We start from the raw sequence: 23,455 nt of genomic DNA, 5'->3' as shown, positions 1-23,455 counted from the left end.
TTAAAAATCTCATTTATCTTAGGTAGCTTTTATTGTACTAATTATTGCTCAGAGCTGAATAATTTTTGTCACTGAAATCTTTAAACTCCCCTAGATGGGCCAGTTTAATGCATAGAAAATATTACAATTCAAAGCCCACCCCCACCCCGTTTTCTGGCTTAAAATGTGTCATTGTTTTTGAACATAGTCATTGGTTTTTAAGCTGCATATACATGAAATATTCTGACAGCCAAAATCAGCAGTACAAAATGCACCAAATCAAATAACTTTAGTGTTTACTACATGGTGGTTGCAAGTGCCCCCCCCCCCTTCCAGTAATGTTTCCAGTTCCTTTAAACACTTGGGTTTTAAGAACCAAAATACACAGGCATTTTGATTTTTGTAGATTTCAGCAAGCAAAAGCCAGGCTACAGTTTTCTACTAATGTGAAATATTCTGTGTTTCAGTACAATAAAACTACCATTTGTAGATATTCAAACTGGAAATGGTACATTAAAAAACCCTTTTCGTTCCAGGCACTTGTCCACAAGACAAAATTTCATGTGTGTGTGTGTTTTCTTTATTATTATTTTTGGTTATATTAAGTTCCTGTCTTTTTTTAAATTTTCAGCTGATGTTTAATGAAGAAAAAAAAGTGTAACTGTCAGTTTGTCAAAAGCATCTTCCTGTAGGTTATTTTCTTCAGGGCCTTTGCAATCAATCAGTTTTCAGAACAATACATGTGCAGTTGTTCCTCATTTGTTGCATGCTGTCCAGATGTTTTCCCTCAAGGATGCACTTCTGCTGTGGGCATATCTCCTTTGCCCAGTGCTGAATGTGCCATAATTTGGGGAAATAGTTGCTATTATGATAGGCATGTGGATTATGCTCATGTGAGTCTTGTGGCCAGTACTGGGTATTCTCTGTATAGAATGTGCCATTTTAATAGGCTTGGTTTATCTTTCTTTTATCATCAGTTATTAATGTTTTAGGACTAAGCATTGTACCATGGGAGTGCTGATCTTCACAAACAACAGCAAGGTGATATTTTTCTCTACAGCAACATTCCACATTTTCTCAAACTGGTGCTGGTGGTCATATGAAGACTGTAGCTGATATGAGGTGGAAAATTACTCAGAGCAGCCCCACTGCCTAAAACAGTACCTAACTTGTTCTTTTAATTTCAATGGGACTGCTTTGAGTAATTTTCCTCAAGCTAATTCTTTAGTTTAAGCTAGTTCTTACAAGCATTAATTGGGTAGGCAGGTGTCCTACCTACTTTCGGGAGCTGTATGTGCTCCTGATTTTTTATCGGGTGTGAGTAAAATTCTAGGGAAGGAAAGTGATCATGTGGGCAGAGGCGTATCTAGGGAAGATAGCACCTAGGGCAAGTACTGAAATTGCGCCCCCCCCATAGTTTAGAGAACACTAATAATATTCTGGAAGCGGAGATTTATCTCATCTAGCAAAAGGAAAGATATACTTTAAACCCACACCACAGATGTTATGGCTAGTAGTGGGTGCGAAAAATGCCTTGCCTTCAAATAATCCATCCGCAACGGGGAAGGGTAAGTGGGGGGCAGTGTCTTGGGGCTCATCTCTGCTTTAGGCTATGCAGAAGGTCCTCAATTGGGCCTTCAGGACAGTATTCTCTACCCAAGTCTCCTTGGCAGCTCCAAAGGCATGGAGTCCTATGGCATTTTTGGTATATCTGTTATATTTACAAATATAATCATGGAGCATGGAGTAGCAGCCAAACACTCAGGCAGTCAGTGATGGTCTTTCAAGCAGTATCAGCCCCCCTTCCATTCCAAATCCAGCAGTGTGTATTAGCAACCCCCCTGCCCCCCCCCCCCCGGGCCTGCTATCTGCCAGCAAGCAGCAACATTTATTTATTTATTTATTTATTTGACTTTTTAAAAATCCTGCTCTTCTTCCTCCTCCAAGGAGCCCAGAGCAGTGTACTAAATACTTAAGTTTCTCCTCACAACAACCCCGTGAAGTAGGTTAGGCTGAGAGAGAAGTGAATGGCCCAGAGCCACCCAGCAAGTATTACGGCTGAATGGGGATTTGAAGGTCTCCCCAGTCCTAGGCCAGCACTGCTTCACATTACATGGGATATATACAATCATTCAGGTATGTTTGCTAGATTGGACCCTGCTCCCCTGATTTGGTGTTTGCAATCAAGATGATCGCACTTTAAAAAGTTGGGCTGCTGCTCTTCGGTAGTAACAATTTCCAGAGGGGCCATGCTGTCTGATGCAGTAAGAACACAAGAGGTCTTGTGGCACTTAAGATTAACTCACTTGTTGTAGCACAGGCTTTTGTGGACTAGATGAAGTGAGCTCAAGTCCACAAAAAGAATAGATGGAACTCTTTGGGGACAGAGGAAGCCAAGTAGATGTTATCTTTGCTTTTCTGTAGCACTGAACTAATAAAAGCTAATCAAATCATTCAGAAAAGAAAAGAAAAGAAAAGACCCCAAACCAGAAACCAGCACTCCACTTCCGTGTTGTGTGACCCCCCCCCCGCTTTACTTTTTAAACTATTCTTCTCCATCTCAGTATCACTATGCAAAAAGAGAAAGAGATCAGTCGATCTTACATGTTTACATATTTAAGTACTGTGGCCAAAGCAGCTCTTTGTGTTTGAATGGTTTTTAGTTGTTTTTTCTTCCATTGGCTTTGGGGTTAAGATTCTGTAAGCTGCCTACCTCAAATAGTTTTGAAGAGTTGAAACAACAACATTAGGCAAAAGGGGAGGGCGGGGGGAGGAAGAGGAAGATGAAGAGGTCCAAAACATACCAAATCCCAGAGACTGGAAGCCAAAGGTGGCCACTAAAAAGGAACATCAAAACACACCCAAGGCAGGGAGAGCTTGCTTGCTGGGGGAAGCGCCGCAGAAAAGAAACCCCTCCCCACACCTTCAGTTCCGAGCGAGGCAAGAACTGAAGTGTGTGTGTGTGTGTGTGTGTGCGCGCGCGCCCCAGGCAGGGGACACAAGCCGGACTGATTGGGGAGGGGGGTAGGATTGGGAAAGCAAGCAAGGGAACAAAAAGCAACATGCTTGCCTCCTAGCAATGCAATAGCTCTGGCCAGCAGATCCGAGAAAAAGGAAGGAAAGAATAGGCGATCGCACGCACCCCTCCCTTCCCACCTCCATACAACCCACTATCACCTCCTCCTTCTCCAAGGGGAGGGAGGGCGAGAAGAGCAGATTTACAGTGAATCAGTGTGATGGCAGCAGAAGCAGACATTAGGCAACTTTCCCATAACAATAGAGAAAAAGAGAGTCTGACACAAAAGGTCCTGCCTTGGGCTGACACAACCATTGCACTGTACGACAATACGCATCTCCCCACCCCATTTATTGCGAGCCCTCTTTTTCTTCCCACCAAGGGGGAACAAATTAAGAAGCCAGACACGCTCAGGCTGCTCTGAATGTAAATGAAGCAACATATAGAACAGAGAATCACAAAGCTGCAGACACACACACAAGAGAGAGATAGTAGAATTTTTTGAGAGCAGTTTACTTACTTGTATATATCTATGTATGCAAATACAAGAATCAATAAGAAACGGTCAGCAGGCTGCATGCAGCAGCACACAGCACACGAGGAAGTACCTACAACAGCACAGGAACACCCAGCAGTTACTGCTCTCTCCCCAACCCAGTCCACGTGGTCATGGTGCCGGCATGCTTTAATTGAAGTGGCGTGGCTGGGGTGCACATGCTTTCCGCCAGCCAATGGGCGCCTACAAGCCATCCCCATCACCCACCCAGATTCAGAGCTGCTGTGCTTGTGTGAGCAGGAGTGGGAGGGGGGCGAGGGCACCACCCTGAGCCAGAGACGGTAGCGGTAATGCAGCGGGCCTGCCTGGCGGCACCCACTGGACTATCTGATTGGATTTGGGTGGGAAATTATTTTGGTTTTTTTAATTTGGTGGGGGTGGGGGTGGGGGTGGGGCATGGCAGGCACTTTGTGCCCCCTTCAGCTGGCGCATAGGGCATGTGCCCTGCCTGCCCTACCCTGATTACACTTCTGCATGTGGGTGCCTCACACTGAATAGGGGGGCTTTTGTTCCTTCCTCAAACTGAATAAGGGGGCTTTTGTTCCTTCCTCAAACAAATAGCTGGGTACAAGTGCTGGGTAGGACAGCTTCATTCTACCTGGTGTAAGGCTCCCACACGATCACTTCCCCAAGCCCTCAAACCTAGGTTTTTGCTTGCACACAATCAAAAATCAGGAGCACACACAGATCCCAAAGCTGGGTAAGACACTTGTCCTACCAAATTGGCACTCATCAGAACCAGCCTAGTGTGTTCTGTTCTCCCTCTTCAGCACTGGTGTAACATCTGACTTGACTTTAAAAAAAAGGGGGGTGAACAGCACTATGGCAATTACTCCCCTGCCACAGCGAAATGTTCCTCTCCATCCATTATGAATGAATAAGACATCACACTATTGTCTTTGAATGGGGATACACTATCATCCAGAGAAGACATCTTATGCAGCCAAATAGTGTTTTTCTTGTCCCTTTTCAAGGAGAACTTCAGGAACTGCTTTGAAGTTCTGAACTTCATTGATAGGGAACCAGAGGAACTTTGGAATGAAATCAAAGAAGTTGTTAAGGATAAATGTGAAAAGAGGTTGCCAAAGATCAAGAAACAGAAGAAAGCAAAATGGATGTCAGAACAGATGGTTGAAATTGCCAAGAAGAGGAGAGAAGCCAAAGCCAAGAAAGATAAAGACCTCATGAAGGAACTTAATAGAGACTTTCAGAAAGCTGTTAGAAGAGACAAGGAGCAGTACTACAATGACAGGACATGAAATGGATAATTGAAAAAGCCAAAGAATTCAAAAAAGAAGTCAATATGTGCTTCATTGACTACAGAAAAGCCTTCAATTGTGTTGAACATATCAAGTTGTGGAATATCCTTAGGAAAATGGGCATCCCAGAACATACCATTGTTCTCATGAGAAACCTATAAACAGAACAGGAAGCCACAGTCCAGAGGGAACATGGTGAAACAGACTGGATCCAGATTGGCAAAGGAGTAAGACAAGGCTGTATACTCTCGCTTTATTTATTCAACTTATATGCTGAATACTGTATATACTGAGAGAAGCTAGATTGGAAGAAGATGAGCAAGAAGATGAGCATGGTTTTAAAGTGGGAGGAAGAAACATCAAGAACCTGTGGTTCGCTGATGACACCACTCTGATAGCTGAGAATGCAGATGATCTGCATCTCACAATGTGACTTTTCCCTTTGACAGTCTTAGAAGCTTGGGATGGGACAAGGCGCATCCCTGTTGCCAGGCAATGGCTTGAGGAGCATGGGGGCGGGGCAAATGCTCGGAGAGGCAGTCATCGAGACACATGGCAGGCATGGAGTGGGTGCATCCCTGAGTGAGTCTGGGCTGCCATCTCACGAAGACACTGTTATGGCGGCGTCTGCATTTGGACAAAGCACTGCCGCTTTCAAACCTCAAGTTGGAGCAGCAAAGCTCAGTACAAACCAAAGGTTCAAACTGGAATTTGGTGATGGAAAGTGCTTACATCATGAAACTATGGTTTCACTCATTCGAACGTAAACTAATTCCAACCATTCAGCTCCAGTTTAGCATTAACGTGTGAATGGGGCCATTGTTTTGAACCTCAAAATAATATGGCTCATCCTTTACTATTATATATAGTATTACTTTCTTGATAAGAATCCTATTAGATTGTAGGCGTTATGGGAGATGCTGTTTGCTGAATTATCTCACTTTTTTGGAAATAAAAAACCCTGTATATTCAGTGGAAAGGAAAAGAAATTATTTCAAGGAAAGTTATGACCTTTCAATTGTAATGCTAGAATATGAGGCATCTTTTAGTCTCCATTCAGTCCATTGTATGTCTGTTCCAAAGTTAAAAAAGTAAAACCCACTTTGTGCAAAGTAACTTCCTTCAGATTGCTTTTGTTAACAGTACCTGCAAATAATTCAGCATTGATAGGAATGGTAGACAGATGACCCCAATTGAAGCAGTGTGCAATACTGCTGAAATGCATAAAATGAGATGTAATGGTCCTGACTCTAGCACAGGAGAACAACAGCTAATGCTCTTGTGCAAATGGAAGCTGCCTTCTACTGAGGCAGACCATAGGTCCATCTAGCTCAGTATTGTCTACTCAGACTGGCAGTGGCGTCTCCAAGGTTGTAGGTAGAGGCTCTCAGCCCTATCTTGGAGATGCCAAGTAGGAGTGTGTGAGCTGGCTTTGATTCATCAAATTGTGTGGTCATTCAAATGGTCTCTGCACATGTGCGGAGGTCACTAAAATGCATGAGGAGAGGCTTGCACTGGGCCGAGAAAGGCCCAAGCCCGGCCACCACTGGCCCTGCCTACTTTGGCGGAGGCTGGCAGGGGTGGGGAGAGCCCCCTGTGGCCACCAGTTGTGGCAGCAGCACTTGTAAGTAGCTGTTTACTTCCCTCACACCCCCTTTACTCTTGAGAGCCCCCTGCCCTTTACTGGTACAGGGGAATCCTCACTGGATTCCCCTTTACCAGTAGAGGCCCGAGCCAGTCAAACTGGGTCCAGTTCGACTGGGGGGGAAACCAAATGGACAGAACTGGTTTTATGCACACCCATAATGCCAGGTAGGGAACTTGGAACCTTCTGCATGCAAGCATGTAGTTGCTCTTATCAGAGGGAATAAGGGGAATCTCTTACAGTGCTCACACATGTAGCATCTGATTCAAATGCAAACCAGGGAAGACCTTGTTTAGCAAAGGGACAATTAATGCTTGCTTCCACAGGACCATCTCTCTTCTCCTAGGACCTAATCCCAAGATGGAACAGTAGCTGTCATTGTTCCTTTACTGGATGTTTTCCTTGCTCTTGCTGTTGTATAATAAACACGTCACAAAGAAAATAAAAGCACTTTCATGATACTGGCATGGACTGGTGAGGTGATCAGAGTTGGCATAATCCCAAGAGAGGGAACAGGAATGCACTGGGATTTCCTGATACAGTTTGTACTAGAGCTGACAGGCACTGTGGAATCCCAGGAGCATCACCAGTTGCTAAGAAAACACAGCCCCATCCCTGAGTCTTGACTGACTGGGCATAAGGGATGAAAGATTATCTGATTGTCCTTCAGATGCAAGAAATATATTTACCCATTCTGGAAACTGATCAAGAAAAAATATATGTATCTTTTTTAAAATTTAAGAGTGACTTGCATTTGTGATTTCTCCACCCCCACCCCAGGAAAGAAACCCTGTGCCCCAGGTATCAACAACTTGGAAAATACTGTTTCTGCATTAATGTTTTAATGGACTCTGGTGCGAAACATTTCCCCTCAAACAGCTTTATTCCAGGGCTGGTTTCTGTGAAAACACCAATGGGAGAATTCTCATTAATATCAGGCAATTTGATTTTCTTTGAAGACATGTTAGAAAAAAGAGCCCAAAATCTTATTTTAAATGATTAGTTACTTGATGTACCATAGTAATTTACCTCTTAGTGCTACTTGAGGCTTCGCCAAACATCTTAAGTCCCTTCTTTGCTACTCTCTGTCAGAGCAGATCTTTATGGCACAGATTGAAGAATGATTGATGGCAACTCGCAACTCTAGGAGGGTCAGGGATTTCCATAACAAGGACTTAGCTGAGAATCATCCTTCATCTCACAGCAATGTTGTATCCCTCCTTCAATTCATTGATATTCTTCCTGGTAGCTCCTGTATTCAGTTTGATGAGGATTTCCTGGAATGTTACATTTTGAACAATTCCAAGGAACCAACCATAAGGGGTCTCCCTAAAGAACACTGAATCATCATGTAAATAGAGCTCCTTCAACCAGCTTCATCTGTGGGCCTTTTGTAGCCAACAGAAGCAGCATATTTTGGAGAAGGTCAGCTTCTACATTCATTGGGAGCTATTGGAAGAGCTGACTGCAAACAGATTTTCACTGCCCCAGTGTGGACTTATGTCAAGCTGTGCCCAATGAGAGCTGACAAGCTGACAGACCAGATCTGTCAGTGGAGTATGGGGAGAGGGGATGTCTCTTATGCCCATCTTAGAGACATGGATACAAAATGTAAGGCCATGGGTGTTCTGGAGAAGTTTCTGTAAGTGATACAGGCCTATATTTGGCTAGCCCTCTGACGCTGTGATGAACTGTGTGGAGAAGAAAAACACACACATTCTGAAACAAGCTGTAGATGATAAATATTTTTGTCACAAGGAATCAACATGAAGCAGAGTTTTCAGAATACTATTCCCTTTGGTCTTGAATATGACCTGCACATTGTTAATATCACATTTTAATTAAAAGACTTAACTATGGGACTGGGGGCAGGCAGGGTTTGCCCCTTGATTAACCTAGAATAGGACAAAGTTCAGATGTGGAAGAATATATTTTCTCCATGTCTCTGGCAATAAGGATGATTTTGTGTGTTCTGCTTCTCCTTCTTTTTCATTTCCTGTACTAAACCTATAAGCAATTATTTGGAGAGGATCAGCATTTATGGAGGGTTCATTAAAATGAAGCTGAAAAGTGTAGTTAGGAGGGTCGTATCAGGAAGCAATGAGGTTTTTCTTTTTCTTCTTTTAAACAACTATACTAGAAGCTCACATGAAACATATACCGCAGATCAGAAAAGGTACAAGCAGGTCCAAAAGCATAATGGCCAAACAGCTGAGTTGAAGATATGGCTGGTTCTCAAAACCCAGCTATTTTAGTTATGCCACCAGATGTCAGACGGCAGAGCACTGCTGCTTCCCAGTCATCTGTGTGGTGAAAAGGACAGAGAAGTGATCATATGGGAGGGGCCTGTCATGTTTGCTCAGCCTAGAAAATCAACATCAGCTATCTTATATTTGATGTAGGGTGACTGATGTCAGTTGAGCAACCACAATAGGCTGCTCCACACAATCAATTCCTGGTCCGTTTCACCATGCCAACAACCAGGACTCGGGAGCGTGCATGCCTCCTCCCTCCGTCTGCCATCTGAAGTTCAGTGGCAGAGCTAACGCAGCTGGTTTGTGAGAACCAACCCATACTATAGTGGGGAATAATGCTTACTTGTTTTTATTTTTGCGCAGCAAATACATCAAATATGGAAATTGTTGTTTTTATTATTATTGATATATTTTTAAATTGCTTTTGAACAACACAGAAAAAAAGTTCTCAAAGCATAGCAAAAGGAATTAGAAGATGGTTCCCTTTCCTCAAAGGCCCAGGATCTAAAAAGGAACATAAGGGGCACCAGCAACTGTTTCTGGGAAGGATTGTACTGGGCTAAAGAGGGGCAGTTGCCCTACTTCATCCTTCTGCTCAATATAAGAGAGCCACCACTTTAAATGGCACCTGTTTGCCCAGTTAGCAGGGATACAATTATTCATGTACACACATCTTTAAAACCTGTGGACATGCAATTGGAAAACCTGCTTGGCCCAGTTTCCAGGTGCAGGTACATGAGTATTTCTTTCTATTTTGCTTCCACTCCAGATGTGTTTGTGACAGAAAACATCTGCAGCACTGGTGTTTATGGCAGCAGGCATAATGTGTAGTGCTGTCAAACATTTGTAGCCAAGAATGATTTATCTTTTAATCCTCTTACCTAAGGACCAGTTCACATGGCTGAAATTCTCTGTGTACTTGTACGTGGCTATATGACTGCATGGAGAGTTCACATGGCTGAATTTCTCCGTGTACTTGTGTACGTGGCTATATGACTGCATGGAGAAAAGTTAGCATGAACTGTGTCTTGTCTTGGCAATTTGAGGTACGTGGGGTGGGTTGAAATCTCCAGGGGAGAGACTGGAGTCTCATGGGACAGGAAGTATGTAGCAAGCAGTCAGGGACTGTTAGGAAGCTTGTGAAGGGGCAGTTGGAGAGAGCAGAGAAGATGCCACTAAAGCATGGAGGAAAGGAGATGACGTTAAGAAGGCAAACCAGATGTGTCAGGTTTGTAGGCAGGTCTGAAGCTCATAGCTTTCTTTAACAATTGCCTGAGCTAAACTACATTTTTATATGTATTAAATGTATTGTATTACAATACATTATTATTAATGTAATGTATTAAAATAAATGTATTAATGTATTTAATGTATTAAAATAAATATGGTGGTACAAACTCCATGATGGTGAGGAGCAGCTCCTTAAAGTGGCCACTATGTGGGTTGGAGTCTTGAACTCCTTCAGTGCCTTATGGTTTCTTGCCAGGCCCTCAAGCAAGGGTGACTAGGTGAGCATGGGGCCCTGGGTGGTGGGTGTTGTGGCCCTTCAGGAAGCTCTGGCTACCTATTGTGGGCAACTGAATGAGTTGTTGAGGTCTGTACTGGACTCCAGATATGCTATTGCAGCCTTCATATGAATCTCTGTCTGACCTGCTAGACATGGCCATGACAAACTGGTATGTATATGTGGTGAGCTAGCAGTTATCTCAGTGACTGCAGCTGTACTTTTCCCAGCAGCTGCAATAATGGGGGTGGCTGCCAGCTCACAGGATATGATGTCTGTCCATCCCATTTTGGCTGCTAAGAGCTCACAAGGCAAGGCAGAGCCCTCTGGTAATGGATCAAGTCCCATTATCTTGACTTGGCAGAGGCAAACTGGATACAAGCAAGGGGACAGAGGTCCCTTGTAGAACTAGTAGAGGGTTGACTACAGGCCAGTTAAATCGGGAAATAATCTAGATACAAGAACTGCAGGACTTTGGGAGAGAGAGGTCATAGCTCAGTGACAGAACGCATGATTTGTTATGCAGGAGATCTTGGTCTAGTCTCTGGTATCTCTAGGTAGAACTGGGAAAGACCCCTGCCTGAAACTCTGCAGAGCCACTACAAGTCAGTGTAGACAGTACTGGTTTTGATAGACCAAGAATCTAATCATGTATGCGGCAGCAGCAGTGTATATTTATATGTGAGCAGTTGTGAGGCAAACAACTTGTTTTAACAACCTGCAGAGCAGAATTGTGCTATATATGTAGGCTCTGAAGGCTGTTTCTCATGCTTCATGGATCTTTATCAAGGATTATAAAAATAGAGGTATATACAATTACGAAGCATGATAGATATTTATAACATTATACATAGTGTGGATAAAACTGAAAGGTGTTTATCTCCCTCTCTCATAACACTAGAACTCAGGGTTGTCCAATGAAACTAGAATTTCATTGGAGGTTCAGGACAGAGAGAAGAAAGTAGTTCTACACACAACACAATACATCATTTATGGAATTTGTTGTCACAAGGCAATGACCCCAAGCTCTGATGGCTTTAAAAGAGGTTAGACAAATTCATGGGGAAGAGGTCTGTCACTGGAACATCCATGTTTAGAAAGCAGTTGAATACCTGTTGCTGAGGGTACAACAGCTGGGGAAGTCAGTTCCTTCATGGCCTGCGTATGTGCTTCCCAGAGACATCTGAGCCATTTTTGGAGGGGTGATATATAATATATAATTGCCCTGAGCCATTTTTGGAGGAGCAGTATATAAATATACTGGCCAAGGTCTGGCCACTGTCTGGCCACTAAATATACTGCCTGGCCACTGTGGGATGCAGGATGCTAGACTTGGAGGCTGTGCACATGAGCAACTCTACCTAGGGTAGGGCAACCCTACCTAGTAGGGCTACTTGTGTGGGGTAGGGAGGCCCCCCCCCCTGCCACGCCACTCTTGAACTGCTGAACCGGTTTGTGGTTGGGCTGAACCAGAATAAACTGGTTTGTGGAACCATTAACCAGTTCAAATCTGAACTGCTGCACGAACCAAGGTTCGTGCACATCCCTAATGCTGACCACTATACCACGCTGACTCCCTTATGTTCTTATGATCTTTTAAAGGGGCCATGCTCTATCCTGAAGCCTAGTGCTCCTTCAGTGCTGTAGTTTCTTGGCAAGTCAGTATGTGTGTATATATATGTATATATATATGTAGATGTACAAGGTGCATTTCTTTCATAATGATCTGATTATGTTTTGCATTTCTTCCAGTAATTTCTTTCCAGCTGGGGGAATGCAAGAAGTGGGGGGGGGACAGGCAGAGAAAAAGGATGAGTTGTTTATGAGGGTTTTGAGAGGGTGAGACTTGAGTCTTCAGGAAGCAATACTCCTGAACAAGAAATTGACTTCTCTTAGGCCGGGAGAAGAGTAGGTTTTATCTAGAGCAGGGATTCTCAACGTTGGGCCCCAGATGTTATTGGACTTCAACTCCCATAATCCCCAGGCCCAGTGGCCTTTGGCTAGAGTTGAAGTCCAATAACATCTGGGGACCCAACATTAAGAATCCCTGATCTAGAGGCAAAGGAGGTTCTTTACTGTAAAAGGAAAACCAGTTTTCTATTCAGGAGAAGACCTGGGGAAGTTCTCTACTGGGAGGCAGATCTGAAACAAAACAAGAGTATTTATTTTATTTTATTTTATTTTATTTTATTTTATTTTATTTTATTTATTTAGAATATTTAAAGTAACCAAGTATAAGTAACCTAGCAAGTCACCCTAACCCTGAAAAGGAAAGTCACAGAGAAATATTCTTACCAGTAAAATGAGCAACCATCATATGCCTGTCTTTGGGAAGTACGAGGACTAGTGGCGGGTAGCACTGTATATACCCTGCTGTTAGAAGTACAAATGCAGTGGTAGTATGTCAGCCACTGTATTTTAAATGTTGATATTTAAACTATTATTCAAGGATATTGCAACATCACTTTTTGAAAAGTTCAATTGAAATCTCCCAAGCATTTTTTTTGACAAAAAAAACCTAATCACAATGGTTAAACTAAATTTTGTGACACATTTTTAATTTTATTTCTGTACTGTATGTGACCTTTTATAGCCCAAACTGCCTCTCATCGCAGCTTACAAAATCATTTAAAATGTTCTGTTCAATAAAAATAACACTTAACATTAACGTAAGGAAATGAAATGTATGTCATTAACATTCTCTCTATCATCACCAAGTCATCATAATCACATCATTTTTAAAAACATAATTCATAAGCATTCCTTCATTTGTTTAAAAACCCAATTTTGAATAACACTGGCTACTTTGGAAGATCTAATGGGAAAAGTGTTTCAGCTTTTATTAAAATTAAACACAGGAGAGTTTAATTGTAGACATAGAGGTGGAATTTATATCAGTGTAAATATCTCAGAAGATGGTGAAATGTGCCTGGAAATCTTATTAAATATCAGTAGAAAGAAATTTTTGTAATTTTTTGTTTTTCTTGGTGTTTGACTCTGCTAACCTTAAAGGATGTATATAATCTTCAGTATGATGATTGTTGGTAATGTTAATCTCAGAGCCTGCATCAGAGTCAACATCTTTGGGAAGCTGCTGAGAGGCCAAGGTCCTTAAAAGGGCTGACTCCTGATACTGATTCCACCTCTGTGCCCACAGCCTTCATGTGGTGGTGATGGAGTGACTCCCTTGGGTTCCACTCAGGTAGGAGGGGGCCCATGAAAGACAATTTGCCAGTGGCCTTCGGATCACTAAACAGATTCCAATCTTTTTCACATATATTTTTCAAAATTCATTTTCTCTTTTGTAATCAGTGGTCAACATCCTGACTAATGAAGTGCCAGCAATTTGTGCATGCTGCTGCTACTTTCTAGACTTAGGCAATGTGTGTGCTCTCCAGGGCTCAGGAAATCCACTAGTCTTTGATGAGTGAAAAATGATGCCTGATGAGCGAAAAAAAAAAATCTTGATGAATAATGTACCAACATAGCTCGACAAGTAACATTTTTTTGTTCGGCTGGTGAACAGAGCCAACATTTCTTGACCCCTGGATCTTACACAGGGGTGGGCAGGCAATTTTTACTGCCTGCGATCTGGAAGTGGGGGACGTGGGGGTCATGCAGGACTCACTTCTGGGGTGGGAAAAATTGGTGAGAATCACTCACCCTGTTCAACCGGAAGAGCACTGGTAGTCTGCAGCACACTAATTGTATTGTGTAATAGTATTTCTTCTTCCTTCTCATACAGTGAAAATTTTTTCATGACCACAACTTTGTGCAACATAGGGTTGTTGCATAATTCATCGTACTACAAACAGAAAAGATTCAATTCATGCAATAGAGGGCGATTTCACCAGTTGCCCTGCTCTCAGCAAACCTTGTACCCCCCACCACTCCTAAATTGCTCTTGAAAGTTGTGGGGCATTGTAAAGCAGGAAGGAATGCAGCATACGGTCTGTTTCAGAAAAGGGGGATTGATAAAAATTAAACCCTTCTGCTTCCTGATGTGCAAACTGAACTTCTTCCATGTGGTATAACTTAGGCCATATTCACATGTAATATGGAACTGCGGGTCCAATGTACCTGTGGTTCTGCTCCCCACTAGTTGTCTCTCTAATTTTTTTCATCTCTCTGCGGGATATGTTTTGCTCTGGGCGGCAGTATCAAGGCACTGTGTGTGCACGTGCATTCAGAGTGGGGCCTGCCTAATTCAACCTGAGCAGGATCTAAAATTAACTGAGCTGACATCAGAAAATTTGTGAGCGTGTGCACGTGCACACGCCTTAGAGGGAACAGTGCTCCCCACCCTGCTCTCCTGTCCGCATTTGGATGAAATGGAGAGCAAGTTCTCTGTAGTCAGGGAGACTACAGAGAGGAGGGGGAACCGGCTGTGTGGGCTTCTTTCTTGCATGAAGGACAGCTCTCACAGCCGGAGAGAGGGAGGAGATTCCTCCCTCACTTCTGGTTACAGCAAATGCAGCCTACAGTTCTGCTCCGCAACTGAAACTTTGGGTTGGGGTGGCAAAACTCCCTGCAAGCTGAAGGTTCACATTGGAGTTTGCAGAGCACAACCTCCTTCTCTGTTTGTTTCAGGAAGAACCTCAAGACTCACCTGTTTTCTCAGGCTTTTATTAGAATTAATTTTAATAATTTTAAAAACTTTCTCCTTTTAAACTCCGCTCCAGGAGCTGTTTCCAGGTATTCCTGTACCATTTCTGTTCCTTTCTTTTGCTTTATTTTGTTTGTCCCTCATTTACCTTATGTTGCTCTTTGTGGACTTTGGCAGTTTGTGTTATTTCTCTCCTTGAGACTCTGTGTGTGTGTGTGTGTGTGTGTGTGAGAGAGAGAGAGAGACAGAGACCCGTGTGTGTGTGTGTGTGAGAGAGAGAATAATAGCAAACATGCATATGGACAGAGATGTATTTCTACATAACTAATAACTTTGCTGTGGTATGGAAGAAAAGGGGAGATGTAAAGTAGTGTGTAGGTCAGAAGCAATCCTTTTCTCTTCAGAATAAATTAGTAAGATGTCTACAGCTGGATGAGTGTATTTGTGCAAAATCAGGCTTAAAACAGAAATTAACAGGCAAATGGCTGTAGAATAACCCCCCGGATATTGCCCCTTGGTAACATATGTCTGGGACAAGAACACAGTGAGGCATTTGTCAAAATAGGTAAGGTGTTTCTTACTCAGCCATGTATATAAATGCTTATGTGAGAGAAGTAATTTTATAGTGAAATACAGAGAAAACGCCTGCTTTTCAGTGGTCTGTATTTCTGTGCATTCTACCAAGAATGTTCCTGTTGCTACATGATAAGGTCGTTCATATGACCGAAATCCCTGGTGGCTAGGGAGAGCTGGGGGAAAGGCAGGAGTATACCTACCTTCCCCCACACAATCCTTGTGGTCCCATTGTTGTGCTGTGCCGCTGTGTAAATGATCGCCATTGCAGCGAGCGGTGTGGCGTTCTGGAGGCCAGGGAAACACTGCCTGGCCTCCAGAAATCTCACAATGAACTGCATGAGGAGTGTGGTGCACTGGGGGATTCTCCCTCAAGCGGGGCACTCTAGGCGCCCGGCTCTGTGTCTGCTTGGGCTACAGGCAGGATCCCTGGTAGAAGAGCATGCTTGTGCTCTTCTACCTGGGTAATAGCCCAGAGAAAATTCATGGGCTATCTGGCAGAGCAGTGCCAGGATTGGCCATGATCCCAGTGCTTGACATTAGCAGCCTTAACCCCAGTAGGGCTGCACAAGCCCAGGTAGGGCTGCTTGTGTGAACAGCCTTACTGTATCCACCTTTGTTTATAGCAGGGGATAAATTACAAGCCTGGGATTGGTGGGTGGCGGGGAGCGGGGGAGAAGGTTTTTGGCTTGGTACGTGAATATGCAAATTCACTGCAAGAACAGCCCTTTTCAGATATTTACTGTGTATAGAAGGAATGCATATAGGGGAGGCAGCATCATAGGCGGCAGGCTTTGGCCTGAGCTACTTGTGTTCACCTCTGCATCTGAAGTGACATAAGAACATAAAAGCAGCCCTGCTGGATCAGGCCCAAGGCCTGTCTAGTCAAGCATCTTGTTTCACACAGTGGTCTGCCTCTTGGAAGCCCACAGACAAGAGTTGAGGACATGCCTTCTCTCCTGCTGTTGCTCCCCTTCAACTGGTATTTAGAGGCATCATGCCTCTGAGGCTGGAGGTGACTGTAGCCCTCAGACTAGTAGCCATTGATAGACTTGTCCTCCATGAATTTATCTAAGCTCTTCTTAAAGTCATCCTGGTTGGTGTCACCACATCTTGTGGCAGAGAATTCCATAGGTTAAGTATGCATTGTGTGAAAAAGTACTTCCTTTTGTTGGTCCTACATTTCTTGGCAATTAGTTTCATGGGATGACCCCTGGTTCTAGAGTTATGTGAAAGGGAAAAAATTTCTCTCTCTCTACACCATGCATAATATGATTGATTTCTATCATGTCACTCCTCTGTCATCTTCTTTTCTACACTAAAAACTGAAGGTTCTCTAGGCCCCAGACATCTTGGTTGCCATCTTCTGCACCTTCTCAAGTTCTATAATGCCCCTTTTGAGGTATGGTGACCAGAACTGTACACCAAATGTGGCCACACCATGTGTATAAAGGGCATTCTGATATTAACAGTTTTTTTCTGATCCCCTTCCCAATGATTCCAAGCATGGAATTGGCCTTTTTTCACAGCTGCCACACATAGAGTCAACACTTTCACCATGACAAATCTCTCTCCTGGTCAGTCACCGACAGGTCAGACCACATCAGCATATATGTGAAGGTGGAGGTTTTTTTGGTACCAACATGCATACTTTACACTTACTAACATTGAACCACATCTGCCATTTTGTTGCCTACTCCCCCAGTTTGGAGAGATCCTTTTGGATCTCCTCGCAACCTGTTTTGGATTTTGCTACCCTAAATAGTTAGGGATCATCTGCAAATTTGGCCACCTCACTGCTTACCCCAACTTCTAGACAATATATGAATAAATTAAAAAGCACCAGTCCCAGTACAGATCCCTGTGGGACCCCACTTCTTATTTTCCTCCATTTAGAGAACTGTCCATTTATACCTACCCTCTGTTTCCTGTCCTTAAATCAGTTACCAATCCACACATGAACTTGTCCCCTTATCCCATGACTACTAAGTTTCCCCAAGAGTCTTTGATGAGGAACTTTGTCGAAAGCTTTTTGGAAGTCCAAGTATACTATGTCAACTGGGTCACCTTTATCCACATGCTTATTGACACTCTCAAAGAAATCCCTGAGGTTGGTGAGGTAAGATTTACCTTTGCAGAAACCATGTTGGTTCTCCTTCAGCAGTGTCTGTTCTTCCTTATGCTTAACAATGTTATCTTTGAGAATGCTTTCCATCAGTTTGCCTGGCACAGACATTAAGCTAACCAGCCTGTAATTTCCCAGATCCCCCCGGATCCCTTTTTGAGAATTGGTGTTACATTGGCTACTTTCCAGTCTTCTGGTACCGAGCCTGATTGTTAAGTTACATAAGTTACGTATTTTTGCAAAGAGGCCAGCTATTTCACATTTGAGTTCTTTAAGGACTCTCAGGTGGATGTCATCTAGCCCTGGCAATGTGTTAATTTTTCATTTTTCCAAACAGTTTAGAATGTCATCTCTTGTCACTTCTGTGTGACACAGTTCTTTAGCCTCTGACCCCAAGAAGCTCGGTTCAGGCACAGGAATACACTCAGTATCCTCTGCTGTGAAGTCAGATGCAAAGAACTCATTTAGCTTCTGTGCAATTGCTATATCCTCCTTAATAATCCCTTTCAGTCCCTCATCATCTAATGGACCAACCGCTAGACTCTATAGGACTCTACACATGTGCAGGGAACAGGGCTAAAAAATCACCTAGAGAGGTCCCTGTGTGCATACAACAATACCTGGATAGTAGAGCAGTGCAGTCTTTTCAACATGTCCTCTGTTGGACGTTGGAGGGAATTCCATCATAACAGCAGAGATCCCCCTCAGTCAGACCTGTTGAAAGGCCCTTTGCTGACAATGTGAAACTTCATGGATATCTGATGTTTCTGTCAGAATTGACTTGTCCTGCTCTGTTGGACTGGACGGCTTCTGTCTAAAAGGCATAATAATACAGTATTATTCAGTATTCAGTAATACTGAAGTGAAATAATACTTTCACTTCAGTATTATTTCCTTTTAGGTTTTCAAGAGGGGCGGGTGGCTTTGGGATTCACATTTTTCTTCTGGATCAGATTGGAATCTGACATTTAGGGCCATGCAAGGGCCTAATGTGTAGGGTCATTTAATATGTTAAAGCATGCATAGGGTGTGGGCAGAGCTTGCTTGCATGATGCTGCTGCCTCCTGCCTCCATGCATTAGTTCTACATATGATACATGTCTGGAAAGGACTAATATGTCCCTTTCCTGTATTAAAGGAAGTGGCAGGAAGGAGCCATCTAGTAGATTTCATGAGCAGTTTTTTTCATGTTTGCCAGCTTGTACACATGGACCCCTTTTATTGTACACATGTATACCCTTAAAAAATGCAGGCTGACCTTCAGACTAATTAAGTGCTACTGGTGGAGTGACACTGTGCAACATGCTACAGAGGAGGTACAATTTTTTTTTTAAATATCTCCTCTTCCTTCTGAAGCCAGCTGTCAGTCCTAAAGATATGCCCTTAAGGATCATGCAGCCCTCTGGAACCTTTTTGGTGGGAGTCACAGTTGGCTTCAATGGGAAAGAAGATAGATGAAAATCACTCCTCTGCTGTAGCACATGCACAGCATTAGGAGATCAGCGTTTTGTTAGTCTGGTTGTCAGCCACAGTTTTCACAAGGCAGTTTACAAATAAAATACAATAAAACAGTAAGAAAAGCAACAATGTAGCCATTAAAACAGATTGACATAAAAAGCTAATTTAAGAGCTCTTGTGTGATAATAAAACCAGCCATAAAAAAGTCTTCTGAAATAAAAACTTACATTTACATTTCCCTCCCTTTATAATACAGTGTCATATTACATCCTAGGCCTTTAGGATCGTTTGAAGTGTCTGTCATGATCTGTGGTGCAAGCTTATCAAAATGGGGAGGAGTTAAAATGGGAGGAATATCCAAGGAATATTCAAATAGATGAAGCATCTAATCATTTTTTAAAAATCATTTTTTAAAAAAGTAGTCAATTTATGAGGAAGTAACATTTCTATATTGCTTCCTGCGATTACGAATGACATCTTCATTCTTGAACCATCTGGGGTGTGAAAACGAATGCATCTGTGTAGTCCAAATTGATCCAAAAAGATGGAAAGAAAACCTTATTGCTAAAGAAAAATTCTCCCCCCCACCCTCCCACACAGTTCACTTTGCCATTCTTAGTTTCATTTACATACATACACACACACACACATACACACACACCACCAGATTTCATTCAGTATAGGAAAAAGAATAATTGCATTGGTATTGGGTTTCGTTACGTCCTTGGGCTGTGTGGATTTTCATCTGCAAAACTATGTGGAATGAAACAGTCCTTTGGATGCACCTGAAGTGAGAGATGCATATTTGAACTGTTTGTCTAAACCAGGTCGTATTCTCTTCCCAGGCTCGTTGCCTCCACCATCTACTTCCCTCCATTCCCTTTACTGGGATCTTGACTTACTTTGGCAGTTCACTGCGTATGTAACAGGGTTGCCATGGAAACAATATCCAGCACACTGTGCTGTATCTCTCTGTTCTCTCTTTCTTTCCTATCCCACCCTCTTCTTCTTGTTCTAAAGCCTGTTGCTATGGAAAAACTTGTAACCTCCAAAAAAATTTCAGAGCCCCCACCCCTTGTGTTCAATTTGCTTTATTTATTTATTTCTTTGTTTGTTTATACGTTATGAGACTTTCTCTTCAGCAAAGCTTAGAGGTAGGGTTGGGATTTCCTTCTTAGAAAGAACAAAACCGACTGAATTTAGACATAAGGCTTCGTGCCTGCAGTTTGAGGGCCTCTCCATGGCAGGAATGATAGTGGGGAGGAGGGTGGGGAAGAATTTGGGGAAGGCAGCATGACTGGCCCAGTTGGAGAGCCAGGGTAGTCTAGTGGTTATACTGCTAGATAAGAATTAGGCGGAGCAAATCCTTGCTCCATTATGAAGCTCACTGGATGACCTCAGGCCATTCATGCTGTATCTCAACCTAACCTACTTAACAGGATTGTTGTGAGGATAAAGAATGGGCGGATAATCTTGTAAATTGCCCTAAACTCTTTGGAGAAAGGGTGGGATAGAAACTTAGCCAGTAATAACTTTTAAGAAGTTGCTGGATGACCTTGGACCAGTCACCGCAGGAACATAGGAAGCTGCCTTATACCAAGTCAGACTATTGGTCCATTTAGCACAGTATTGTCTACACTGACTGCCAATGGCTCTCCAAGGTTTCGAGCAGGAATCTTTCCCTAGATGCCAGATGCCAAAGATTGGCCCTAGATGGAGATGCCAAGGATTGAACCTAGGGCCTTCTGCATGCAAAGCAGGTACTCTACCACTGAGCTACAGTCCAACCAACTTTCAGCCTAACCTACCTCACAAGGTTGTCGTGAGGATAAAAGAGAGGAAACCAGGTATGCCCCCTTAAGCTCTTTAGAGGAAAGGGGGGGGGATAAAATGTGTAAAATCAAACTGTCACAGTAAAATCAAACTGAGGATAATATTTGGGGAATCATTACTGCATGTGTATGAAATTTGAGAGGTGCATACCAAGATCAAATTGTAGTGTTGCCTAGGATGTTGAGATGCAGATCTTGGACTGCATGAAGCATTGTTCAGCATTCTTTGGAATCCTGGAAGTGTGTCCCAGCAATATCTTGTGTGATGTGTTATGGGATTCTGGGATTTCCTTATCTGTTTGCATGGTACAGCAGCATGCAGCAGTGAAAAGTCTTGGACAAGCCTTAGTTGTCTATACATCATTTCATCTTGATATGGATCTCTCTCGTTATGAAACCCTATTATTTTTGCACTGTTTTATGGAATAATTGTAATTAATTAAACACATAATGAATTAATTAAACTATTTATATCTCATGTGTTGTGCCAAAGGCCTTCAAGATGGCTAATGATATTAAACAGAAATGTAACAATTAAAAACAGCAGCTAAAAAAAATCAAATAAGCAACAATCCAATAGGCAGCAAAGCTAAAAGCAGCAGATCTAAGAGAGCTCAGCCCAACAACAAAGGGAGAGAAATCCCTTCCCCACTCAAGGGCTCCTAGTGTCCTCCAAGACAACACAATCTTGTGCTTCTTGATAGAAAGCCAACAGTGATAACAAGCTTCCTCGGAGGTACATTTGAACCAGTCCTTGAACCTAAATCTCTGTAGGTTTCTCTGAGTTCTCTTAGCAATCTTCACTCCTACTTTGAGGTCTGGAAAGAAGCAAAAATGGCATTAGTAGCACTAAGGCATTTCTGAGAGAGAAAATTGTTTTGTTGGGGCCAAATCTGATGGATATAATGAAAGGAGCTTTTTGAGCACATACAGGAAAGATGAAACAAACATGGTGGTGGTGATGATGATGATAGAAAGGTAATGAAGATGATAACTATAGAGATAGGAATGGTTCAGGTGGTGGTGGTGGTGGTGAGGCACTGATTGCCCTAAGCACAATGGCAATTGAAATAATCATGACAGTGAGAAAGATAGTGTCTAATTAGGGACATGATGATGATGATGATGAGAAAGATGAACCTGGCTAAGGAAAAATCCAAGATGCTTGTGCCTGTAATTTAGGAACAATCTTCAGAATATTGCTGCTGGCTTTTATCCCTGATTTCATTGCTGCCATTGAGACATATCCTAAAACTATATTTTATCTATATAAGATAATGGATGATCTTGTCTCTTATTAAGCTTTCAATCATGCTTCCCGCTCTTCCTCCAAGGAGCCCAGAGCGGTGTACTATATATTTGAGTTTCTCCTCAAAACAAACCTGTGAAGTAGGTTAGGCTGAGAGAGAAGTGACTGACCCAGAGTCACCCAGCAAGTATCATGGCTGAATGGGGATTTGAACTCAGGTCTCTCCGGTCCTAGTCCAGCACTACACCATGCTGGCTTATCCTGGCTCATCCTGTTTGCATGCAGCATGAAGTTTTGATCATGACTTTACACACACACACACACACACACACACACACACACACACACACACCCACACAGTCTTATTAAAATTGTAATTTTATTTCTTAATTTGTATAGTATTAATTTGTGAACTGTTTAAAAGTGGTTTGATTATTATAGATATAGATTAATTAGATTCTAGAAATCAAACAAACAAATATCATTATAAAATAAAACAAATTAGGCCATTCTAACAAGTAGTCCCAGTTTATTGCATGCACCCTCTTGAAAGGTGAGTTGCGAAGTACATTGTGTCAGGGAAATGGAAAAAGAATGAAAAAACAACTCAAGGAAGTTTGAAGTTGAGGCCTGGCTAGGAAAGGGTAAATAGATTAAATGCAAAGTAATTTCAGAAGTATTAAAGAACATGTTTCTATGGAAACATCAACCCACAAAGAGAGAAGAAGAGAGAGAGAGAATGAGAGAAAGAACAGAGGAGATGGGGCTCCTTTTTTTTTTTTTTTGAGAAAGGAGTAACAGCCATGTTCAAACCCCCACATAGTACTGACAGACACGATTATTATCTATTCCTTTTAATCAACTCCTTATTGAAAATGTGATATTGAGGGCCTGACAGTGCCACCATTCAACCTTGTGTGTTAAAGAAGGAGTTGAACCAGCTCGGACAAACTGTGATAACTGCTTAAGCTGCTTAATTTGTGACTCTTTTAAGATCTTAACCATGTGTTCTGTCCTTTAAAAAATGTTTATATAATTCATGGTGCTACAATAGATTAACATTTCAGAACTGAAACTCCATAAGCATTATTTGTATTATGTTGACATAATTGATTTAACCCCCCACCCCACCCCATACAACATAGCTGCGGCATGATAAGAATTTGTGCCAATCCTGTGGTGACAGAATGGGGTAGCAATAGCCCTTTACATTAAATAGACATTTAGAGTCTATTTAATGTAAATAGACTCTATTTGTTTAGAGTGGCCTCGGAACAGTAGGGTTGGCACAATACTAAGCAATTAATTTGCAACAATAAGGGCTGCTTCATTATTAAGAGTGTACTCTGACATTCTCTGAAGCAGCTGCACATCTTGATTTCAGAAGAGTCTATTCACA

The 23,455-nt window shown here is 42.5% G+C and overlaps 1 protein-coding gene and 1 long non-coding RNA gene across 8 annotated transcripts in view; one reads left to right on the top strand and one right to left on the bottom strand.

The window, feature by feature from the left end:
• GRIN2B (glutamate ionotropic receptor NMDA type subunit 2B) overlaps positions 1–23,455 on the top strand; it is a 366,073-nt gene that overhangs the window by 183,576 nt on the left and 159,042 nt on the right. The window lies entirely within an intron of this gene.
• LOC128326213 (uncharacterized) lies at positions 7,284–19,856 on the bottom strand. Of its 2 annotated transcripts, none has more exons than XR_008307892.1 (3): positions 19,761–19,856; positions 18,139–18,332; positions 7,284–7,354 (listed from the first exon to the last, which is right to left on the bottom strand). It is a non-coding gene; the product is annotated as an uncharacterized LOC128326213 (long non-coding RNA). The 2 variants fall into 2 exon arrangements; XR_008307893.1 differs by lacking the exon at positions 7,284–7,354 and adding an exon at positions 12,510–12,587.

This window comes from Hemicordylus capensis, chromosome 5 (assembly GCF_027244095.1).
Source record: "Hemicordylus capensis ecotype Gifberg chromosome 5, rHemCap1.1.pri, whole genome shotgun sequence".
Taxonomy (NCBI): Eukaryota; Metazoa; Chordata; class Lepidosauria; order Squamata; family Cordylidae; genus Hemicordylus; species Hemicordylus capensis.
The sequence above is the reverse complement of the archived record's forward strand: the minus strand, read 5'-3'. Positions and strand labels throughout refer to the sequence as shown.